General features: G+C 39.2%; 1 non-coding gene across 1 annotated transcript; it reads left to right on the top strand.

The window, feature by feature from the left end:
- Positions 1-503: 503 nt before the first annotated feature.
- On the top strand, positions 504-610 carry LOC129557675 (U6 spliceosomal RNA). The gene has a single exon (XR_008686269.2). It is a non-coding gene; the product is annotated as a U6 spliceosomal RNA (small nuclear RNA).
- The last annotated feature ends 22716 nt before the right edge of the window (positions 611-23326 follow it).

Genomic DNA, 23326 nt, shown 5'->3' with positions numbered 1-23326 from the left:
GAGTAAGCGTCTTTTAATTTCATGGCTACAACCAGCATCTGCAGTGATTTTGGAGCCCCCCAAAATAAAGTTTGACACTGTTTCCACTGTTTTTCCATCTATTTCCCATGAAGTGATGGGACCAGATGCCATGATCTTAGTTTTCTGAATGTTGAGCTTCAAGCCAACTTTTTCACTCTCCTCTTTCACTTTCATCAAGAGATATATGTCAGTATCTTAATAAAACTTGGAGAAAAAAGATTATGCAGTATAAATGAAGAAGTGGAATTCTAGCATTCTTCAGTTCAGTTCAGTCTCTCAGTCATGTCCGACTCTTTGCAACCCCATAGACTGCAGCACACCAGGCTTTCCTGTACATCAACAACTCCTGGAGCTTGCTCAAACTCATATCCATCAAGTTAGTGATGCCACCCAACCATCTCATCCTCTGTCATTCCCTTCTCCTCCTGCCTTCAATCCTTCAATTCTTACTATCTGGTAAATGTTACTTATAAGACTCTTGAGTGCTCGCTTTGGCAGCACATATACTAAAATTGGAATGATACAGAGAAGATTAGCATGGCCCCTGCGCAAGGATGACACGCAAATTTGTGAAGCGTTCCATATTTTTATATACTCCAATGTTCATCGCAGCACTGTTTATAATAGCCAGGACATGGAAGCAACCTAGATGTCCATCTGCATATGAATGGATAAGAAAGCTTTGGTACATACACACAATGGAGTATTTTTCAGCCATTAAAAAGAATGCATTTGAATCAGTTCTAATGAGATGGATGAAACTGGAGCCTATTATACAGAGTGAAGTAAGACAGAAAGAAAAATACCAATACAGTATACTGACACATATATATGGAATTTAGAACGATGGCAATGATAACCCTGTATTATGAGACAGCAAAAAAGACACAGGTGTATAGAACAGTCTTTGGGACTCTGTGGGAGAGGGCAAGGGTGGGATGATTTGGGAGAATGGCATTGAAACATGTATATCATCATATGTGAAACAAATCACCAGTCCAGGTTCAACACATGATACAGGATGCTCAGGGCTGGTGCACGGGGATGACCCAGAGGGAGGATAAGGGGAGGAGGGAGTAGGGAGGGGGGACTCAGGAAGGGGAACGTACGTACACCCAGGGCGGATTCATGTCAATGTATGGCAAAACCAACCAATATAATATTGTAAAATAATTAGCCTCCAATAAAAAAGAAAAAAAAAAGACTTTTGAGGGTTGGGTCTATATCTGAGATGGCTGGATGGCATCACCGACTCTGTGGACATGAGTTTGAGTGAACTCCGGGAGTTGATGATGGACAGGGAGGCCTGGCGTGCTGTGATTCATGGGGTCGCGGAGAGTTGGACACGACTGAGCGACTGAGCTGAACTGAATACACTACCTTACTGTAACTAGCACTAAATAAATAGTTGAATAAGCTAATGAAGACACAAATAGTACTTTAAAGATAAATTTTATGAAATGTGAATTATACTTCAAAAAACCCCACCAAAAAATCTTCAACATAATTTCTAAGGGTGGCATGCCAGAAACACCAGATTTAAGTTCCATGAGGGCAGGGCCCACGTCTAGTTTGTTCACCACAATATCCCTGCTGCTGCTGCCAAGTCACTTCAGTTGCGTCCGACTCTGTGTGACCCCATAGACGGAAGCCCACCAGGCTCCCCCGTCCCTAGCACATTGCTCAGAAATATAGGAATAAACGAATGGATGAGTACATGACTGGAAGACAAATTTTCCATGAATATACCTGAAAATGAAATAGACAATTAGCTACCCTTGGAGGAAACTACCCCTTCTTTAATCCTTGGATTCTCATGAAATCAAAGATGAATTCACCTGACATTGAAAAGGAGTATTAATCTGATGTGAGTTAGTATGATATGATGCTTATCCTCACAACTCTGAGTGGAATTTAAACTTTACCACAAAATGGGGTGAAGTTCAGCCTAAGATGAGTCTGTCTTACACATTCTAAAAAGTTTTTTTAGAACGCAACTTATACAGCAGCATTATCTATTCCTTCTGTGTGAATCCTGTCATGGCAGTCCTGGGCAATACTAGGAAAATAAGGAGTTTATATTTGACCCTTTCAGAATTTTTTAAACTTTAAAAAGTATTTTAGTGTGACATTTCATACATACAAAAAAATATGTTGTAAGAATTTGTGTTCTGCTTAAAAACAAGAACATTATCAATATCAAGATTTACTGCCTTTGGGATCATATACTAATTTCTGAAGGAGTCTGGCTTCTAGCTACCTAATATTAACGTAGAAGGTTTGAGAAATACATATCAACTAGGCGCTACCTGATGAAAATAGTTTAAATTTTTATCATCCTTGGGTGCATAAACATTTTAAGAGCATTTTTTTCTGATAATAAAAGTATTCTATTCAGTTCAGTTCAGTCGCTCAGGCGTGTCCGACTCTTTGAGACCCCATGAACCACAGCACGCCAGGCCTCCCTGTCTATCACCAACTCCCGGAGTTCACTCAAACTCATGTCCATCGAGTTGGTGATGTATCCAATATAGAAATGTTGGAAAATAGGGAAACATACAAGGAAATAAAAATAGCCAATAATAATCCGACTATCTCCAGGTAATTGTTAATATTTAAAAAATACACAGGTGTGCACACACACATACACACATATTTTATTAGGTATCTTGAATTCCTTTCAAAGATTTAAAGAAATGAGTTCCTAAGTGGAATTTCACGCTTTGTGGCAGTCTGGTGGGAAACTTAAGGTTTTAAGGTTTCCTCAAATTGTACCAAAGAAAACATTAGCATTTCTAAAATGATAGCATTATAGTGATACTCTCAAATAATCAGTTATTAAGTAACTCAAATATGAGTTACAGAATAAGTAACTCTAGGCCCATGATATGAAAGAAGTGAAAGTTGCTTAGTCATGTCTGACTTTTTGCAACCCCATGGACTGTAGCCTGCCAGGCTCCTCTGGGAGGAGTCCATGGGATTCTCCAGGCAAGAATACTGGAGTAGGTTGCCATTAATTTCTCCAGGGCACCGAACCCAGGTCTCCTACATGAAGGCATATTCTTTACATTCTGAGCCACCAGAGAAGACCAGCCCATGATACGGGTATTAATAATTTAATATTATCATTCAAACAAACTGGCATCAAATTCATATACTCACAATAAGCTAAGAGTGTTCAGCCAAATTCATGCCAAGTAATCATGTACCTGATGCCATGTACACATTCACAGATAGACATTTATCTGGACTGATGGGCAGAAGACTTTCAACAGTGAAATGATACCAGAATAGAACTAAGGTACAAGTTAACCTTAGCTCCTTCTAATAAACCATGTACCAGACAAGCTGTGTAGGCAAATGTGTCTATTGGGAGAGTAAACGAGCAGATGAGTATTGACTGTAAGACAGACAGGCTTCAAGTGTGTATCATAAATGTCTTTTCTAACAGAATGATGGCAACTAGTACAACAGGTTGTTCTTGTCCCCTTGGGAGAAAAGCCTGTACAAACAGATAATTCTTGCACAATGCTTTCTGAATTAACAAATTTTGGTTTTTATGTGTGGACCCTCCACCTAAGAGGAGATCATATCTAGAGACTAAGAAAGATGCTTTTCAATCTGAGTTAACATTTCCCCTGCAGTTTCAGTCTCAGTTTAAGAGATGTGTGGGTGGAACTTGTGGAGGGTGTCGAGTTCAGGAATTTGAATTACAGCTCAGGAAGAAACAAAAGTGAAAAAATTTGACAAAGGATCCAGAATATAAAATCAGAATCTGAGGCTACGGTCATAAATCACAGTGCCAAGGCTAAAAACACCAATAGTAAGATTCAGACTACAAAGAAATCACAGGAAGACTGGTGTCAAATAGTAAGGTTTGTGTATTTTTCTAAAGAGGGTTAAAAATGCAAACAATTGCCCACGTGAGTGGATCTGGCAATCTTAGAGGGAGATGAGGTCACTTCATCTCTTATGAAGTCAAAGGTTCATATTTGATAGTCAACCTTCATAGCTGACTATGTTATGGATGTTACGGATTAAATCAACCAGAATAGGTATCCAGCAAACAATGTTAAGCAAATAAATAAGTAGGGTTTACATTTGTTTACATTATTATATTGAGGAGGAAGTCTCAAGAATTAATTTTCAGTTGTGATGTCTATAGAAAGAAAAGACTATGATTCACTTGAAAGAGGTCTTCACTTCTAGATTTATCAGAGAATTACCATTTGTATGCTAAAAGCTACTGCCCAAAATCTAAACATAACAGCTCAATCTTGCAAAAGCCACTTGCCCACTAATCATGTATGTGCTTAATAGTTTTGCTGGGTTTGATGTTCCCACCATAGCTTTAGGTTTCAAATTCAGCATTCTGGTCATAGTTTGTTCCTTTGTTTCATGGCTATAAACTGATGTTTCATGTTATGTTGATTACATCAACATAGTCCAAAAACTGGACTTCAGGAGCAGGGATGGTTAACCAAGAGATAGATCAACACATTTTTTACATCCCTCTTCTAATATGAAAGTATTTAATACATAGAGGGCTCTTGTTAAACACTAAGCTTAGTCTAAATAATATCCCTATCAGGCAAGATTTTACTGAAAGCATACATATAAACTAAATGTAATACTTTTACCACATTTCAAAATATAGCACATTTTGGTTTTATGCCCAGACCAAGTGGGAAGGCTTCTTTCTAACTGACCCTGAGTATGCTGCTGCTGCTAAGTCACTTCAGTCGTGTCTGACTCTGTGTGACCCCATAGACAGCAGCCCACCAGGCTTCCTCGTCCCTGGGATTCTCCAGGCAAGAACACAGGAGTGGGTTGCCATTTCCTTCTCCAATGCATGAAAGTGAAAAGTGAAAGTGAAGTCGTGTCCGACTCTTAGCGACCCCATGGACTGCAGCTCACCAGGCTCCTCTGTCCATGGGATTTTCCAGGCAAGAGCACTGGAGTGGGGTGCCATTGCCTTCTCCAACCCTGAGTATTAAGTCTTTTAAAAAAACGGTCTCCTACTGACAAGATGGTTCCCACACTTCAGGCCAAACTAGTCTCAAAATTCTTCTGGTAACAAGAGCTCAGTGGGTTTTTCTCCAGCTTAATGAAGTCCATACTATTTTCTTGCTACACAAAATTACTCCAAGAGTTAACTGAGGTTTAGTTTTCTTAGTACGCCTTACCCTCCAAATCAGTTCAAGGTCCTTCTTCCTACTGCTTTGTTCTCTTTTCATTTGGTTTGAGAATTAAGAATAAAAGAGATGATAGTCTCAAAGAGAACAAAGAGATGACAGTCTCAAAAATACAACCTTATATGGCAGAGTCAGTCACCGTCCTCTTAAAAGGAGAGCACACCTCCCTTACCAATAGCAATCCAGATGTTCCCTGTTTGCTTTTGTTTCCTTCACAGTCTAATTCTGATAGACTGTTTTATTTTTTGACATGTGCTTCATTTTGGAGAAGGAAATGGCAACCCACTCCAGTATTCTTGCCTGGAAAATCCCATGGACGGAGGAGCCCGGTTGGCTACAGTCCATGGGGTCGCAGAGAGTCGGACACGACTGAGCAACTTCACTTCACTTCATAGTGTTTGTCAGATGATTGTAATATCTGTTCACTGAAAATACAGTTAAGCAAACTGAAGAAAATAAATTCTCCATGACCTCACCGATCTCAGTGGCAGTGTTTTTCTATATCTGTGTGTATGCATATGTATATTCACACTAATTTAAAAAGCAATCCTCTGTGCATTCTATTGTTTTGGCCTGCACTTTTCCATATAAAAATATACTTCCAACATCATTTTTAATGTGATGCATAGGAGTCCATCTCATTGATGTTGTTCAATTCAATGACTGAATATTTATTATTTTAAATTATTTTTAAGCTATTGGATTTAAACAATCTCGTAATTACCTCAAGTAAAAGTAAGCTGTAGCTTTATTTTTTTCATTAAAATTTATGCAAATAGACTCATTGGATAAAAGTTACACATGATTTGAAGCTATCTAATAAACACTGCCAAATTACCCTGCTAAAAATACTATGAACGAATATTTCTCTTTTAGTTTACAAAAGTGTCTTTTGGAGAGGGCACTGGCGACCCACTCCAGTACTCGTGCCTGGAAAATCCCATGGATGGAGGAGCCTGGTAGGCTGCAGTCCATGGGGCCGCAAAGAGTCGGACACGACTGACGTGACTTAGCAGCAGTAGCAGAAGTGGCCACTTTTCTTGGGCTTCCCTGGTGACTCAGAGATGTGACTGTATACAAAACAAAACATGTGTTGCAGCCTTTGGAGTCATTTCTGCTGCCTTGGCAGTGGTGAGCAGCTTTGGCCTGATGTTGTACATCAGGGTGCCATTTGTGATCATAGCTGCAAATTCACCATTTCTTATTCTAGGTGTTGAGGTTGATGACATGTTTATTATGATTTCTGCCAGGCAGAAGACCAGCCTCATGGATAACATAAGTGAACAGATGTCTGATGTCTATTCAAAAGTGGCAGTATCCATTACAATCACCACCATCACCAATGTCCTGGCCTTCTATACAGGAATTATGCCCTCTTTTGGGTCCATACAATAATTTTGCATTTACATAGGAACAACCCTGTTCTTTTGTTATTTTCATAACATCGTCCTTTTGGAGCATTTATGGCCATGGATGATAAAAGAGAAGTAGTCTGTCCACACTGGCTGAAGAAGTAGGAAACTCCTGACCAAAATGTTCCTCATTAAAATAGTCCTTCTGCCTCCCATGTACTTTTCTCCAAGATGAACATAAAGTTGATATCCATCCAAAACAAAAAAAGTGCCTTTTCCCCTGAAACCACCACTTCCCTCTTTTTAAATTCTTTTTACCCCCTATTCTTTGCTGATATGTTGGATGAAAGGCAATAGCTCACTATTTTAATTTGTGTTTTCCCCTTTTACTAGGAGACACAAATATTTATTTGCCATATATTTGTATATATTGATTTGTCTTTTGTATTTCCATCTGAATTGTCTTGCATTGCTTTTGTCCATTTTTCTCTATATAAATATATTTTATGTTATTTCTTATGTAAATTTGATGCTTATACTTTTTATTATTGATTTGAAAAAGCTGGTTATATTAAAATAGTTTACTTTCATATATTTATCAGAACTTTCTCTATAAGAAAGTTTCCCAGGTTAGAAAAATACAAAATATACATTAGTAAGTGGCTGATTAAATACATTATCATTCATTCATATAATGGAATATACAAGGCAGATGTTAAAAACAGTACAGTAGCTCTATATGTGCTAGTGAGGAAAGATGCCCAGATACAGCGCTCAGAGAGAAAGACTGGATGCAAAATATAACTAAGAATGATTCTTGTTTTGACAAACTTACATATTTAGATATTCACACTATATGCATATATATGTATTGATGAAAGTCTGTAAATATATAATATACATTATTAAAAGTAGTTACCCATGAAGTGAGGGATTGAAGAAAAGGAGATTCTAATTATTTTATACAACTCTGTATTGTTTGATCTTTTACATTTTACAGTGAATTCACAATGTTTTTACATCTTACACTGAATTCACAATGAACTACTTTCACAACTGAAAAATGCTAAAGAAAAATGAAACACAGTTTAAAGTTTTGTGTAACCATATCTTTTCCTGTATGTTTTTTACCTTTGGCATCAGGCCTAAAAAGATCTTTCTTGTGCCGTGATTATAAAATTATTTTTCATTTTACCATTTTTATGGCTTTACTTTTTGACATTTACACCTTTAATCAATTACAATTTATTTTGCTGTGGTATGAGTCACAAGCAACACTAACAAAAATTCATCGGTTTTCAACTTTATCTTAATGTAAATTACTTTGTATCCTTAACAAAATCTTGAGTTAAATATTCTGTTTCACTGATTCTTCTTCCTCGTTGAACACTTATTATCAGGCTTGTTTTAGTCTGTATAACTTTAAACAGATTTTAATGTCTGACAGGTAAACAAAAATAATCTATGGTCTAAAGTAAAACTATTTACAACATATATAATGAAAAGCAGTAAAAATCCCTAACATGTCAAGAATTTCTTTAAGATGCCTTAGCTGCAAGTATCAGAAACTTATCTTAAAAGGCTTTAAAAAGAAGGAATTTTACTGACTCACACAAATGGAAGTCCAGAGGTTGACAGGGCTCTAGGTTCAGTTCAGTCACATGCTGGCTCCATTTGCCTGTGAATTTCTCTGCTTTTCCCCACGTAAGTTGGCTTTGTCTTCAGCAGTCAGATTCTCTTATTATCACAAGCTGGCTTCCAGCACATACTAGGGCCTATTTCTGCCCAAACCCTTCCACCATGCCAATTTTGGCAATTTGCCAGCCATAGGCCAAAACGGTGTCCAAGGTTAATACTCCAGGATGATGATTTCAGCAGGAATTACTCCCTGGCCCTTTATCCCCATCCCTAGTTATTTCCCTATAGAATTCTCACATCTTGGACACTTAAGACACAGCTCTTCTTTCATGCAGTACTTTTATGAGAATTCTTTTCTCCGCAGCCATCATCTCTTCATGGCTTACTTGTTTGGAACTCTATAGAAAAGAATACAGCTCAGTTTCATGATAGAGCTGCTTTATTTCACTGTGGTATTTTTGTAACACTTTTGTTTTTATGGCTAAATTTTAGTAATGTGATCTACTGACATCAAGAAAGCAGATGTATTTATTGACAGTTTCCCTTTGTATACTGTGTGTGTTAGTCTCAGTCCTGTCAACTCTTTGTGACTCTGGAGACTATAGTCCATCAGGCTCTTCTGTCCATGGGATTTCAGAGGCAAGAATACTGGAGTGGGTTGGCATTTCCTTCTCCAGGGGATCTTCCCGACCCAGGGATTGAACCCGGGTCTCCTGCATTGCAGGTAGATTCTTTACCATCTAAGCCTCCAGGGAAGCCCTTGTATACCATAGTCAATGTTTAAAAACATATTTTTATTTAAAGGCCCAAGGTGAGGGAACATCAATTAATACTGGCCAACATACTACAGTTCTGAGCCATGAATGACTATCAAATGAAATCTCTTCAGCATATCATTTGAAATTTAATTGGGGGTAAGAAAAAAAAACACTTTTTAGACTAACTGAAAGTAACAGTGAAAAATTTTAACTGTAGAATATTTCATGCAATTTTAGAATTTTTGTCTGTGTTCGGTAACCTGGAATTAATAAACTGCTATTTAATAATTACCTGCAAGAGAAAAGATAAGTATCTTTATATACTAAAATACTAAGTGATACATAAATCCAAATGAAATAAATTAGAATAGTGTTATCAAAAGTACTTTAGGCATAATACTCTTGGACAATATCATGAAGGCAAAAGCTATGTTACAATGAAGTTGAATTTTAGGTTTTTTTGACAGCAGTTTGCATATACTATTCAAATAGGCTTATAACAAATGACCTTCTAAGATGAGAAGGACATATTGAGAACTCTCTTGCGAACAAAAATACAATTGTTCAGGATTAATGAATATTCACTTGTTATATAAATTACAACTAATAATATTTTTAATTTAAATAAGGCGTCGCAGCTCCAGGTGTACAAACCTTGGGATAGATGGGAGTCACCTGAGATAATCTGATCAAGATCCTTGCTTTCACACAAAACATACCAAACTATCCCCAAATCTCTTGTCAGTTTCTTCTGTCAGTGTTTAGCCACCTCAAATGAGAATCGTCTTTCCTAAGAAAGCAATGATGATAATGTGCCAGGCAGATAGACCTGAAATCAAATTTAGGCTCAAGGGCCACGCTCTAGAATCTGCGAGCCAGAACTACTAAGCCCGTGTGCCACAACTACTGAAGTCCACGTGCTTAGGGCTTGTGCTCTGCAGTAAGAGAAGCCACAGCAATGAGAAACCTGAGCATAGCAACAAGAGTAGCTCCCATTAGCCACAACTAGAGAAAGTCCATGAGCAGCAACGAAGACCCAGTGCAACCAAAATAAAATGCATAAAGACTGCATTAGAAGTAAAAAAAAAAAAAAAAAAAACAACGTAGGCTCAAGTTATTTAATCTCTCTGAACTCCAGATTGGTGGTGGTTTAGTCCATAAGTCATGTCCAACTCTTGTGGCCCCCTGGACTGTTGACCGTCAGGCTTCTCTGTTGATGGGATTTCCCAGGCCAGAATACTGGAGTGGGTAGCCATTTGCTTCTCCAAGGGAACCTTCCCTGACCTAGGAATCGGGTCTCCTGCATTGCAGGGCTTCCCTTGTAGCTCAGTTGGAAGAATCTGCCTGTAATGTGGGAGACCTGGGTTCAATCCCTGGATTGGAAAGATCCCTTGGAGAAGTGAAAGGCTACCCACTCTAGCATTCTGGCCTGGAGAATTCCACGGACTGTACAGTTCATGGGGTTGTAAAGAGTTGCATACGACTTTGACTTTTCACTTTCTTTCTCCTGCATTGCAGGTAGATTCTTTACTGACTGAGCCACCAGGGAAGACTGAATTCCAGATTCCCTGTCTATAAAATGGAAGAAATAACAGTACCTACTTCATGGGGTACTTAGAAGTCTTAACTGGGTCAATGTGTATAAGGCATTTATCAAACCACCTGGCAGCTATTATAATTAATTATCATTATTTACCAAGATTTTATTCACGTGTAATGCCATCATCAAAAAAAAAAAGTTGCCCTAAATTGACCTTAAATAAATATTCTAGTTTTCTAAAGCTATTCCAATTTTAATCAAAATTGATATTAACTTACACAAATTAATCATTTCTACACTTAAAAATCTACTTTGATGTAAATTATAAATATATGCAAGGAGTTTGACACATGTCCTACTGAAAAACATTCTTGGAGACCAAAGAGCCATGTAACTCAGTCATAATATCCATATTCTGTTTATCATACACAAAACCCAGTTTAATAGTCTTAGCCACGAATATTTACTTCCTGAAAAAAAAAAGGGAAGCTATATTTCATTTAGGTTTATGTAATTAATGACTTGCATTGATTGAAAAGAATAAGAATCATAGCACTTTAGAGAGTCTTAGCTGAGGACCTAATTCCAGTTGCCTAGGTAGGCAGTGGCATATCTAGTACCCAAAACCCAAAACTCTTGACTCATTTCTTTCCAGCACACAGGGCTACACGTCAAATGGAAAGAAATTCTAGGGTGGATTCAATGATCAGTTTAACTGCAAAAGCACAAGTTATGGGAATTTTGCTTTTATATGGCTTCCATTTCTGGATCTCATCAAAATTTATATTTTAAAAAAATTCATCAGGCTCAGAATGTAAGCAAAAATAGTTCTAACACTTTCGCCCCTTTTTTCACTTTAATTGGGTAAATTAAAAGTAACTGGCAAGGGAGATGTGGTAGTGGAGGTTAAGAAGACGGGAAGGCAAGGGATGAAATAATGTTCCCACTATGCCTAAGGTCTTAAGTAATCAGATAATTGGGCAAGCTACCACCAGCCCCAATTCCTGTCTCTTGGAACCTTCTTCAAACTTCCAGCTAAGTGTCCTATAATCCCCAAAGCATTTTAAAGAATAATTAGGGTGTTCAAAGCTGACTGAGCCCTTGTTAAGAACCGTAAACACCCAGTCCCCAACAGCCCCCTTTTCCATTTCTAGTATAATTTTTCTTCTTACATTTACAACTTCTATCATATTATGTATTTTCCTATTTACCTTGTTTATTGTCTGTCTTCCCCCACTTGAATATAAGCTCCTCATATGCAGGAATTTTTGTAAGGTTTGTCTTGCTGTATCCTCAGTGCCCAGTAGAGTGGAGGCATATAGATAGATATTCAATAAATACTGAATGAGTGAACAATTACAGGCCCATTGCCTTTCTTTTACTTACTATGAATGCTGAGTTAGATGGGTTTTCTGGCTGACTTACATACACAATTGTGGGTCTTTCTCTAGAAGTAAAATCTTTTTCTAACATTTCAGCATCAGAACATCATTACTAATAGTGCTATGATTTTTTTCTGAGTAAACCAGTCTGTAAGTCCAGTTCTAAAATAACTTTCATATGTTTAAAAAATTAAAGAACTGAAGAAAATCAGAGTCAAAGTGAAAAAGAAAATAATTGAACTTAATCTAAGTAGGTAAAGTTAAAAATGCTTCTTAGTTTTGTCCCCAAATAGGATGGAATTTCAGAAGAGTTACCCTAAGATATTGACTCTCTCAATGTTAAACTAGTTTGAACTCTGCTTAAAAATTCTGGAGATGCTATGACTGGCAAAATGCAGTTTAAAAAAGGGCTTATAAACACTGCATAATGAAAAACTTAGTAGAGGTAAGAGTATATATTAATGAGTCAGAACTCCCCTGAAACAACACTGCAGGTGGTTCCTTGTTTATTTTCTATTCTTTCCAGAAATCTCAATCCTTTTACATTACTTTCCTGAAATTAAAAAAAAATTTTTGAAAGATGATGTTATCTAAAGAAAAAGCAAGAGCATATCAAAAAACAAGATTAAGAACTTCTGACAGTATAGTTTCACTTTCTTTTTAACCACAGAAATATTTCAAATTACCTCTCTATAATCTGGCGTTCTGACTGCTGTAATTCCAGTAGGTTAAAGAATGAAAACGACTTGATTGATAAACATTGCTGACTACCTATAGTTAGAGGATCAATGTTGTAAGGCCTGTTCACTCCTGGCCTACAAAGTTTATAGCTCAGACCACCATCTTCATCAGGCCACTGGCTCTGCCAGCACCAGAGCTTCTACTCAAGCTAGACCAAGTGCACAGTAAGAATCTTTTTGAAATTGTGAAGCCAGATGATTCCACCATGCTTATCGTTCCTGTCATCATCTTCACTCACTGTTCAAAATCTAAGTTCTTTTTGTCATGGCTTTTGGTGCTGCCCACATTTTTGCTTCCTTTTCCCAATCCCAACCTCCCAGTGGTGGAGAGCGCCTATGGGCGTTAGGGAGCAGCTTCAGATCTCCCAGAAGCTCCTTCAGTTACGCCCATTCTTCAGTATGGGTAAGTGACAGTTTTCTCAACCAGTGATACTCCTAGGTGCCTTCTGTTATAAACATTCTAGGGCCACCACTGCTCTTGCTCTTCCCTTATAAATCTTTCCACTCTGCCTCCTGAGATTTTCTATGGCAAACAGATTTCTGCTCTGTATCCTTAATCTATTCACTGAGGACTTGCTACCTGGATCTCTGCTGAGGAGTCTAATTCTTCCCTGAGCATGTTGCTTGCTACTTTCTGTATTGGAGGCTCCTCACTGCGCAGTAGGCAATGTATCTGGAAGCCACAAATTAGGATCTCTGTTCACATTCATTTCTGCTATTCTTCCTTCTTCTTTTTTTTCTTGGTAAAAATCTTTGCATCTTTGAAAACTAGTCATTCATAACCCACTCTCTAGCCCTGATTGTCTGCTTTATTTTTCTGGCCTCCTCTTTAGATAAAAAGTGTATCAGGGAGTGCTGGTGGTCTAGTGGTTAAGACTCTGTGCTTCCAATGCAGGAGGCATGGATCTGAACCCAGGGAAACTAAGATCCCATATGCTGCACAGCAAGATCAAAAGAAAAAAAAAGTACATCAAACTAACTTTAGTTGGTCTTCTAGCACAGGAGTTGGTGAACTTTTCTTTTCTGTAAAGGATCAGATAGCAAATATTTTTGTCTTTGTGGGCCATATGGCCTCTGTCATAACTCTTCAATTCTTCCATTATAATGCAAAAGCAGCCACAGACCGGAGTAAACAAATGGGCATGCCTGTTCCAACAAAACTTAATTCACAAAAACAGGCATCAGGCTGGATTTGCCCAAGGATTGTAGTATGCCAACCCTTGTCCAAGTATATGTCAGTTACTATGACAGAGGCTTTCAGTTCAGTTCAGTTCAGTCGCTCAGTCGTGTCCAACTCTCTGTGACCCCATGAATCACAGCACGCCAGGCCTCCCTGTCCATCACCAACTCCCGGAGTTCACTCAAACTCATGTCCATCGAGTCGGTGATGCCATCCAGCCATCTCATTCTCTGTCGTCCCCTTCTCCTCCTGCCCCTAATCCTTCCCAGCATCAGAGTCTTTTCCAGTGAGTGAATTCGTCACATGAGGTGGCCAAAGTATTGGAGTTTCCGCTTTAGCATCAGTCCTTCCAATGAATACCCAGGATTGATCTCCTTTAGAATGGACTGGTTGGATCTCCTTGCAGTCCAAGGGACTCTCAAGAGTCTTCTCCAGCACCACAGTTCAAAAGCATCAATTCTTCGGCGATCAGCTTTCTTCACAGTCCAACTCTCACATCCATACATGACCACGGGAAAAAAACATAGCCTTGACTAGATGGACCTTTGTTGGCAAAGTAATGTCTCTGCTTTTTAATATACTATCTAGGTTGGTCATAACTTTTCTTCCAAGGAGTAAGCGTCTTTTAATTTCATGGCTGCAATCAGCATCTGCAGTGATTTTGGAGCCCAAAAAAATAAAGTCTGACACTGTTTCCACTGTTTTTCCATCTATTTCCCATGAAGTGATGGGACCAGATGCCATGATCTTTGTTTTCTGAATGTTGAGCTTCAAGCCAACCTTTTCACTCTCCTCTTTCACTTTCAAGAGGCTTTTGAGTTCCTCTTCACTTTCTGCCTTAATGGTGGTGTCACCTGCATATCTGAGGTTATTGACATTTATCCTGGTAATCTTGATTCCAGCTTGTGCTTCTTCCAGCCCAGCGTTCCTCATGATTACTCTGCATAGAAGTTAAATAAGCAGGGTGACAATATACAGCCTTGACGTACTCCTTTTCCTATTTGATTGACAGAGGCTTTACATACATTATACCATGAGAAACCATAAAGACAATTCCCCTATAAGGTTAGAGAGTAGACAAGGAAGGTTAAGTGCTTAGCATAGTGACTGGCCTATGGTAGATGACTGATGAATAGTTGCTGCAAATGACAATTAATCTTACAGGACTCTGCCAGATGGATTATTTCATGCATGGGGAAACAGGGCCATTAAATTACTTGCCCAGGGAATAAGTGAAAATACTAGGAACTTATGTACAAAACAGAAATAGACTCACAGAGGGCCCAGAGGCATGTGTGGAGCCTTGGTTCTGCCCACCAAGAGGCCCAAGTAGCTTCTGGGCAGAAAACAGAGAGTGCTGGCCGAGATGACAGGGTCCCACCTCAGCCTGCCTGGGCAGGGTTGCAGTGACCCAGCTTACCATCAAAGCCCAGCCCATTCTCTCTGACCAGCCCCTCAAATTTATGGTTTCCACTTCAGGCAAAAAGGTTTTGGGTCTGCCTACCTCTACCCCCACAAAGAATGTGCCTCCCTGGACTGCCCCCAAATGGGCCAGGGCCGACAGAGGCGGTAGGAGTTCTGGACAGGATGACTGCCTTGGGACGAGTGGCCATGGGTGGGCAAGGAACCTCAAATACCAGCTCCCCTTTGCCACTAAGGGAGGGAGCCACAGAGGGAGAGGGATCCAGGCTGCTGTCAGTGGGGGCAATAATGACCCTTGTTAGGAGTTATTAGCATATCAAAATAGCATTAAAATAGCAAAAACGCTTATGATTAAAGTAAACACAAATATAATTTTTCTTTTGATGTGCTCAAAATGCTCTAAGTATTACTAGAGCACTGTGCAGCTTGCAGGATCTTAGTTCCCTGGCCAGAGATTGACCTGGGACCACGGCAGTGGAAGCACAGAGTCCTAACCACTAGACCACCACAGAATTCATTCTAATAACTCTTGAATGTAGCAGTCATCAGTAAATAAGCCATTTAGTTGAGAATTAGCATGGCCTTCAAGTCAGTTAAGACAAAATTTACTAGCTTGCTCTTCACTTTTAGGCATATCAGGTAATGGTTATTGCTATTAGAGAATTGTTTACAATCATATTGAATGCTCTGGACCCAACTCAGAGAACCTTCTTACATAAATTGCGCACAAGGAATAAATATGGATAGTAAGAGTTCCAGAGATTCCAGACATGCTCAGGCATACTTATAGGACTGGAGAGGGGAGGCCAGTTGGTGTTTAACTGTGCTAGGGTTTCAGCAGTTTAAAGGACAGAAAGATGACCAGAAACACAAAGGCTGAAAATTGATGGAGAGAACAGATTCCGAAAAGGGTTGCTTAATTATGTGAATGATTCAGCATCAAATATTTAAGGAACATTACTACTGCTTTAGGTAAAAAGATAATAAAAGTTTAATGAAGGAAAATAAAGTTCCTATCCTTAAGGAGCTTACATACTGATAGGGAAGGTGGTAAACACATGGATAGATAGTAAATGTCATTGACCAGAGTATGAGGAATATTTAAAACAGGGCAGGATGGTATAACAAGATGGTATAACCCTGTTCTAAATAGGGTAGGCAGAGAATACTGAATTAACAACACAACCATTGTTCCTAGCAGAAATATCTGTTAGGTTTCTGAGAGCCTCTATTTGCAACACTGGTGTCAATTGATATTTGTATCAAACACTTGCTTACGTGTGTTTCTGCTTAAAAACACCACATGTAATATCATTGATTCATTAACATTGAACTCATGGTCAACAACACTGTAACTCCTGCTTATCTAACAAATGTTTTCTCTGTAAGGTGGTGGCTTTATCTTTGCCCAGTCCCTCCCAAGTGTTAGTGGCAAGGTTTTTCCTTCTGTACTACCACTGCTCCTGAGGGTGTCAAGTCACCCTGGCCTGTATTCCGAAAAACTAAAAAAGGGTAGTTGTTTACATGGACAATGTGGTTAGGGGTTCAAGTCTCAGGACATAGGCTTACACTCCCTAACTCAAGAACCACAGTTATGAGCAGGCTGCTGTCAATGGAAGGACCATACCCTTCAACCACCAGCCACACAGCTAAGGTGACAAGTTTACATGACTGCATGTTATGTACCCCTGAATGGCAATCAATGATCTGGAGACACTGGTCCTTGTGTGGCTCCCTGGCACTGTCCCTGGAAGTGCGGGACAGTTTCACATTGCTGACCCCTGGCCCATTTCTCTTCTAGCATGCCAAATGATGTCCTCCTTAACCTCCAGTTCAGCCGATCCACCTTTGAATCTGGTGATTAAAGAAGATATCATTTGGTAAGAGATGAGATGGTGGTATCATATAATGAAATGAGGTACCTTAAAAAGGAATAGTTCTGGGGTGGGAGGTGATGCAAGACAGTAACGGAAATAAGAACTGTATCTTGAACATGTACAGTGTGAGATGCCATTTGGACACTGGAGGTAGTTTGATGGTTAAATCTACAGCTTAGGGAAAACTGGAGCTAGAGCAGTAAATTTGGGAGTGAACACATAGATGCCACTGAGCTGAATGAGATCACTTAAGATGAAGAGCTTAAACCTAGAACAACCGAAAGGGGTTGAAATAATTATTTTCCATTAATTCTTTAAAGGGACGGCTTCTAGAATTTAGTTCACTTTCTCCTTTTCTGTGTGAAAGGAACTATAAAACTACAGGGAAATTTGAATTGGTATTAAAGGGTATCAGTATCAGATCCCCAGTCTTTTTTTTGTTTGTTTAGGGCATGTCAAGCCTTACTTAGCCTATTGCACTCAGATTAAATGTAAATTGGAGATGATCATTTTTGAGATTTTTAGGAAGTCTCTGATTCTTAAGTATTACAGAGTTTTTGAATTGGATAATGAATCACCTTTGAGGGGAAAATCTGAAAGGAAAGAATCCCTACCCTATATTCTCTGAAGCATGGAGGGAGCTAGAAAAAAGTTGGGACTGGGAAGTAACATTCTAGTGCACCAATCAAAAAAGAATATGACACACTCAAACCCTCTGGGCAGGAGTTGTATCCAAGGGAATAGATCCACAAGTAGGAAGGGGTGAGAGAAGGTGCAATATCAATATGGTAAGGTTCTTGGTCATTAAAAACATTAACAAAATATTTACTAAAATAAAATATCAATTAAACATTTTTTTTAGGGCTTCCCCGGTGATCCAGTGGTAAAGAATCCACCTCCCAATGCAGGGGATACAGCTTTGATCCCTGGGGAACTAAGATTCTACATGCCATGGGGCAACTAAGTCCATAAGTTGCAATTGCTATGCCCACACTCTAGAGCCTGTGCTCTACAAGAGAAGCCACCGCAATGAGAAGGCCATGTACTGCAACTAGAGAGAAGTCTCTGCTTTCTGCAGCTAGAGAAACCCCATAAATAGCAATGAAAAGCAAGCGTAATCGAAAAAGAAAAAAGACAGAAAAAGTTAAAAAACAAATTTTTTTAATGGCAAAAATGGCCTTGTGGGTATGGTTTTTAAAAATTCCTTACAGCTACGCTGAAATACTTACAGGTGAAATGCAATGTTGAGTATTTTCTTCAAGATGCTCAGAAGAAAGGAGTCAGAAGACCATACATGATACAAGATTAATTATGAATTAAGCCAGGCTTCAGCAATATGTGAACCATGAACTTCCAGATGTTCAAGCTGGGTTTAGAAAAGGCAGAGGAAGCAGAGATCAAATTGCCCACATCTGCTGGATCATGGACAAAAGGAAGAGAGTTCCAGAAAAACATCTATTTCTGCTTCATTGACTATGCCAAAGCCTTTGACTGTGTGGATCACAATAAACTGTGCAAAATTCTGAAAGAGATGGGAATACCAGACCACCTGACCTGCCTCTTGAGAAACCTGTATGCAGGTCACGAAGCAACAGTTAGGACAACAGACTAGTTCCAAATAGGAAAAGGAGTACGTCAAGGTTGTATATTGTCACCCTGCTTATTTAACTTATATGCAGAGTATGTTGCGAGAAATGCTGGGCTGGAGGAAGCACAAGCTGGAATCAAGATTGCCAGGAGAAATAACAATAACCTCAGATATGCAGATGACACCACCTTTATGGCAGAAAGTGAAGAGGAACTCAAAAGCCTCTTGATGAAAGTGAAAGAGGAGAGTGAAAAGGTTGGCTTAAAGCTCAACATTCAGAAAACTAAGATCATGGCATCTGGTCCCATCACTTCATGGGAAATAGATGGGGAAACAGTGGAAACAGTGTCAGACTTTATTTTTCTGGGCTCTAAAATCACTGCAGATGGTGATTGTAGCCATGAAATTAAAAGACGTTTACTCCTTGGAAGGAAAGTTATGACTAACCTAGACAGCATATTACAAAGCAGAGACATTACTTTGTCAACAAAGGTCCGTCTAGTCAAGGCTATGGTTTTTCCAGTGGTCATGTATGGATGTAAGAGTTGGACTATAAAGAAAGCTGAGCACCGAAGAATTGATGCTTTTGAACTGTGGTGTTGGAGAAGACTCTTGAGAGTCCCTTGGACTGCAACAAGAGCCAACCAGTCCATCCTAAAGGAGATCAGTCCTGGGTGTTCAATGGTAGGACTGATGTTGAAGCTGAAACTCCAATACTTTGGCCACCTGATGTGAAGTGCTGACTCATTTGAAATGAATCTGATGCTAGGAAAGACTAAAGGCAGGAGGAGAAGGGGACGACAGAATATGAGATGGTTGGATGGCATCACCGACTCAATGGACATGGATTTGGGTGGAGTCCAGGAGTTGGTGATCGACAGGGCGTGCTGAGGTTCATGGGGTCGCAAACAGTCGGACATGACTGAGCGACTGAACTGAATTGAACTGATGGGTACAGAGGCTTCATTACAGTCCTATTTTTGTTTGTATTTTACCATTTTCATTGTTTCCTATAATAAAATGCTTTTTAAAATTAATCTTTGAAATAAAGAATACATCTATTTTTTTGATCAGTGGTCAGGACAATTTGCTATGATGTTAGGAATATCAGTCATGTTTGGGGAGAGTTGGATAAAGAATGTGCTGAGTAACTCCGAAAGACTCTAGATGAGCCTTTACTGATAAAGTTGAGACAGAGTCTCCAGCCAGATAAGATACTGGAGTGGAGAACAAAGAGAAAAGTGTGCTGCGGCTCCCTGTGGAGAATGGAACACACTGAGTCATTTAGATATCACATGAATAAAGCAGATCTAGTGTTTGTTGCAGAGAAGGCAATGGCAAGCCACTCCAGTACTCTTGCCTAGAAAATCCCATGGATGGAGGAGCCTGGTAGGCTGCAGTCCATGAGATCGCTATGAGTCGGACATGACTGAGCGACTTCACTTTCACTTTTCACTTTCACACATTGGAGAAGGAAATGGCAACCCACTCCAGTGTTCTTGCCTGGAGAATCCCAGGGACAGGGGAGCCTGGTAGGCTGCCGTCTATGGGGTCGCACAGAGTCGGACACAACTGAAGTGACTTAGCAGCAGCAGCAGTGTTTGTTGATGTCATTCTTACTAAAAACTCTTTCTAAAACAATAAACTAAGAGTGCTTACAGGCACCAGGCCTTCAAACACTATGTTTTTGAGAATTCATTATGAGGATCTGGAATGAAATAATTTGTTAATCTACAAGGTATGGATTATACGAAATCTGGAGCAAGTTATTCTGTTTGGGAAAATAAAGAGCCATGAATTTAGTGCTGTTGACCCTGAACAACACATGGGTTAATGGTGCCAATCCCCTTGTGCAGTCCAAAATCTGCATATAACTTTACAGCCAGCCCTTCATATCTGCAACTCCACAACCGAGGATTCAACCAACTGCAGATCTTATAGTATTGTAGCAAGCACTTATTGGAAAATATCCCCATATCAGTAAATCTGCACAGTTCAAGCAGAAGTTTTTTGTCAACTGCAGTTCCTACTCAACTATGAAATCACCAAAACTGAGCCTGGGAGACTTCTTTTAATAAGTAAGTTAAGAAACTTTGCTAGGCCTTAATTTCCCCATCTATTAAATGAATTAATTAGACTAGACAATCTCTATAGGGATTCCCTTCAGCTCTTTTCAGGTCTGAAATTCCATGAAATAATTAAAACAACTTTTTTTATATATAAAATTTCAAAAAGACATAAAATGCAGAGAACAACATAAGGAAACCTCAAGTACCAATCATTGCACTTCAACATAATGTCCAACTTTATTTTACCTCAACCTCTACTCACCTTCCTGCTCCCACTATTATTCTGAAGCAAATTCTAGACATATGAAATATATTTTAATGATTCTCTTGGAGCCAGCAATCACACTCCTGGGCACACACACCGAGGAAACCAGAAGTGAAAGAGACACATGTACTCCAGTGTTCATCGCAGCACTGTTTATAATAGCCAGGACATGGAAGCAACCTAGATGTCCATCTGCAGACGAATGGATAAGAAAGCTTTGGTACATATACACAATGGAGTATTACTCAGCCATTAAAAAGAATGCATTTGAATCAGTTCTAACGAGGTGGAGGAAACTGGAGTCTATTTTACAGAGTGAAGTAAGCCAGAAAGAAAAACACCAATACAGTATACTAACGCATATATATGGAATTTAGAAAGATGCAAATGATGGCCCTGTATATGAGACAGCAGAAGAGACACAGATGTATGGAACAGTCTTTGGGACTCTGTGGGAGAGGGTGAGGGTGGGATGATTTGGGAGAATGGCATTGAAACATGTATATTATCATATGTGAAACGAATCACCAGTTCAGGGTTGATGCATGTTACAGGATGCTCGGGGCTGGTGTGCAGGAATAACCCAGAGGGAGGATAAAGGGAGGAGGGAGGTGGGAGGGAGGTTCGGGAGGGGGAACTCATGTACACCCAGGGCGGATTCATGTCAATGTATGGCAAAACCAACCAATATAATATCGTAAAATAATTAGCCTCCAATAAAAAATTAAAAAAAATAAATTAATTAAAAAAATAAAAATAAAACAACATTTATTAAAAAAAAAAAATGAAAGGTAGCATAACAGAGATGGTCTCGAGTGACAATAAAGACACCTTGACTCACAGGCATCTGTTACACTAGTTAATATTCCTTAGGTTGAGATAAGTGGACAGACAACCAAGCTCTCTCATCTCGTTAAACAGAATTCAACTGCTGGCAAGATGAAAACTGTCATCAAATGCTAGAATAAAAATTGTTCTCGTCAACTGAGTTTTAAGATCTATAATTCACTTAGAGGTTTTTTTTTTAATTTTTAAATTTTTTTTATTGGAGGCTAAGGACACGACTGAGCGACTGAACTGAACTGAACTGAACTGAATTTAAAAAAAATGATTCTCTTGAAGCAAAGATAGTTTATAAACAACAGATCACACAAGTTAGTCTCTCTACTTTTCCAAGATACCTTCTCTTACTGCAACTGTAAACACTGTCATTTAACTTGGCATTGCAGAATGTTAGATCACATGCTGAACCCAGAAACACTCAGTAAAGGAGGAGTTACCTTTTATTTTCTTTTGCCCTGCAGGTGTAGCTTATGGGATCTTAGCTCCCCCACCAGAGATGGAAGCCAGGCCCTTGGCAGTGAAAGCATGGATTTCCTAACCACAGATCCACCAGGTAAGTTCCTAGTATGGAAGGACAAGAAGTTCACAAACTAATTCTCAATTGTTAAACTTTTGTAAACTTTTGACCAGATAGTCACTGTCAATGACTGGTTACCACTAAGCTCAAAATGACTCCAACCTAGTATTAAATAAGACATTTTTATTGCTGTGCATTTGCACTGAATCAACTCTTACTGCTAACATGGTCAGGGAGATAGTTTCTGCACCCCACATATGCAATAAACGTTGGAAATAAATTGTCAACAGGGCCCTCATGACCAAAGTTTAATCTCATACTTTTCAGCAAAAAAAAAAAAAAAAAAGTCAAAAAACAGATTTAATAAGGAGAAAGTAATTTTCAGGAAAATTACCATTGTGTGTGTGAATACTTATTAGATATGCACTGCTGCTGCTGCTGCTAAATCACTTCAGTCGTGTCCGACTCTGTGTGACCCCATAGACGGAAGCCCACCAGGCTCCCCCGTCCCTGGCTTGTCAATTCTAATTCTGATCTGTCACGGAATCTATGAAGTCACTCGCCAATTTTATTTTTCTTGTCCAGAAGGTGAAAATGTTCTCCTAACTTGTTTTAAACCATTTGCGTCTTCCTGAATAACTAGCTGCTATTTTTTCACGTATATATAATTGCATATATATATTTCAGGACGTAGTCTACAACATCTCATATAATTTGCATTAAGGGAACCGATCATGCATGCAGCCGTATATATAAGGAGGCTACACTTTTAAGAGGCAGGAGCGGGCTGATTATTTAAACGAAGTTCCCATCCCCAAATCTCAGCCGAGGCAGCGACACCAAGCGCGGTCTAAGACTCTCCAGGGGCGCTGCAGCCGGGAAGGGCTTCGGGAAGCCACAGTCGGTGGGGCTCTCTCCTGTCTGGGAGGCCCCCAGTCA

The sequence above is a fragment of the Moschus berezovskii genome, chromosome 7 (genome assembly GCF_049115385.1).
Source record: "Moschus berezovskii isolate FMDL1 chromosome 7, NW_MosBer_1.0, whole genome shotgun sequence".
NCBI classification, from domain to species: Eukaryota; Metazoa; Chordata; class Mammalia; order Artiodactyla; family Moschidae; genus Moschus; species Moschus berezovskii.
Note: the sequence above shows the minus strand (reverse complement) of the source record. Positions and strands in the feature narration are given on the sequence as shown.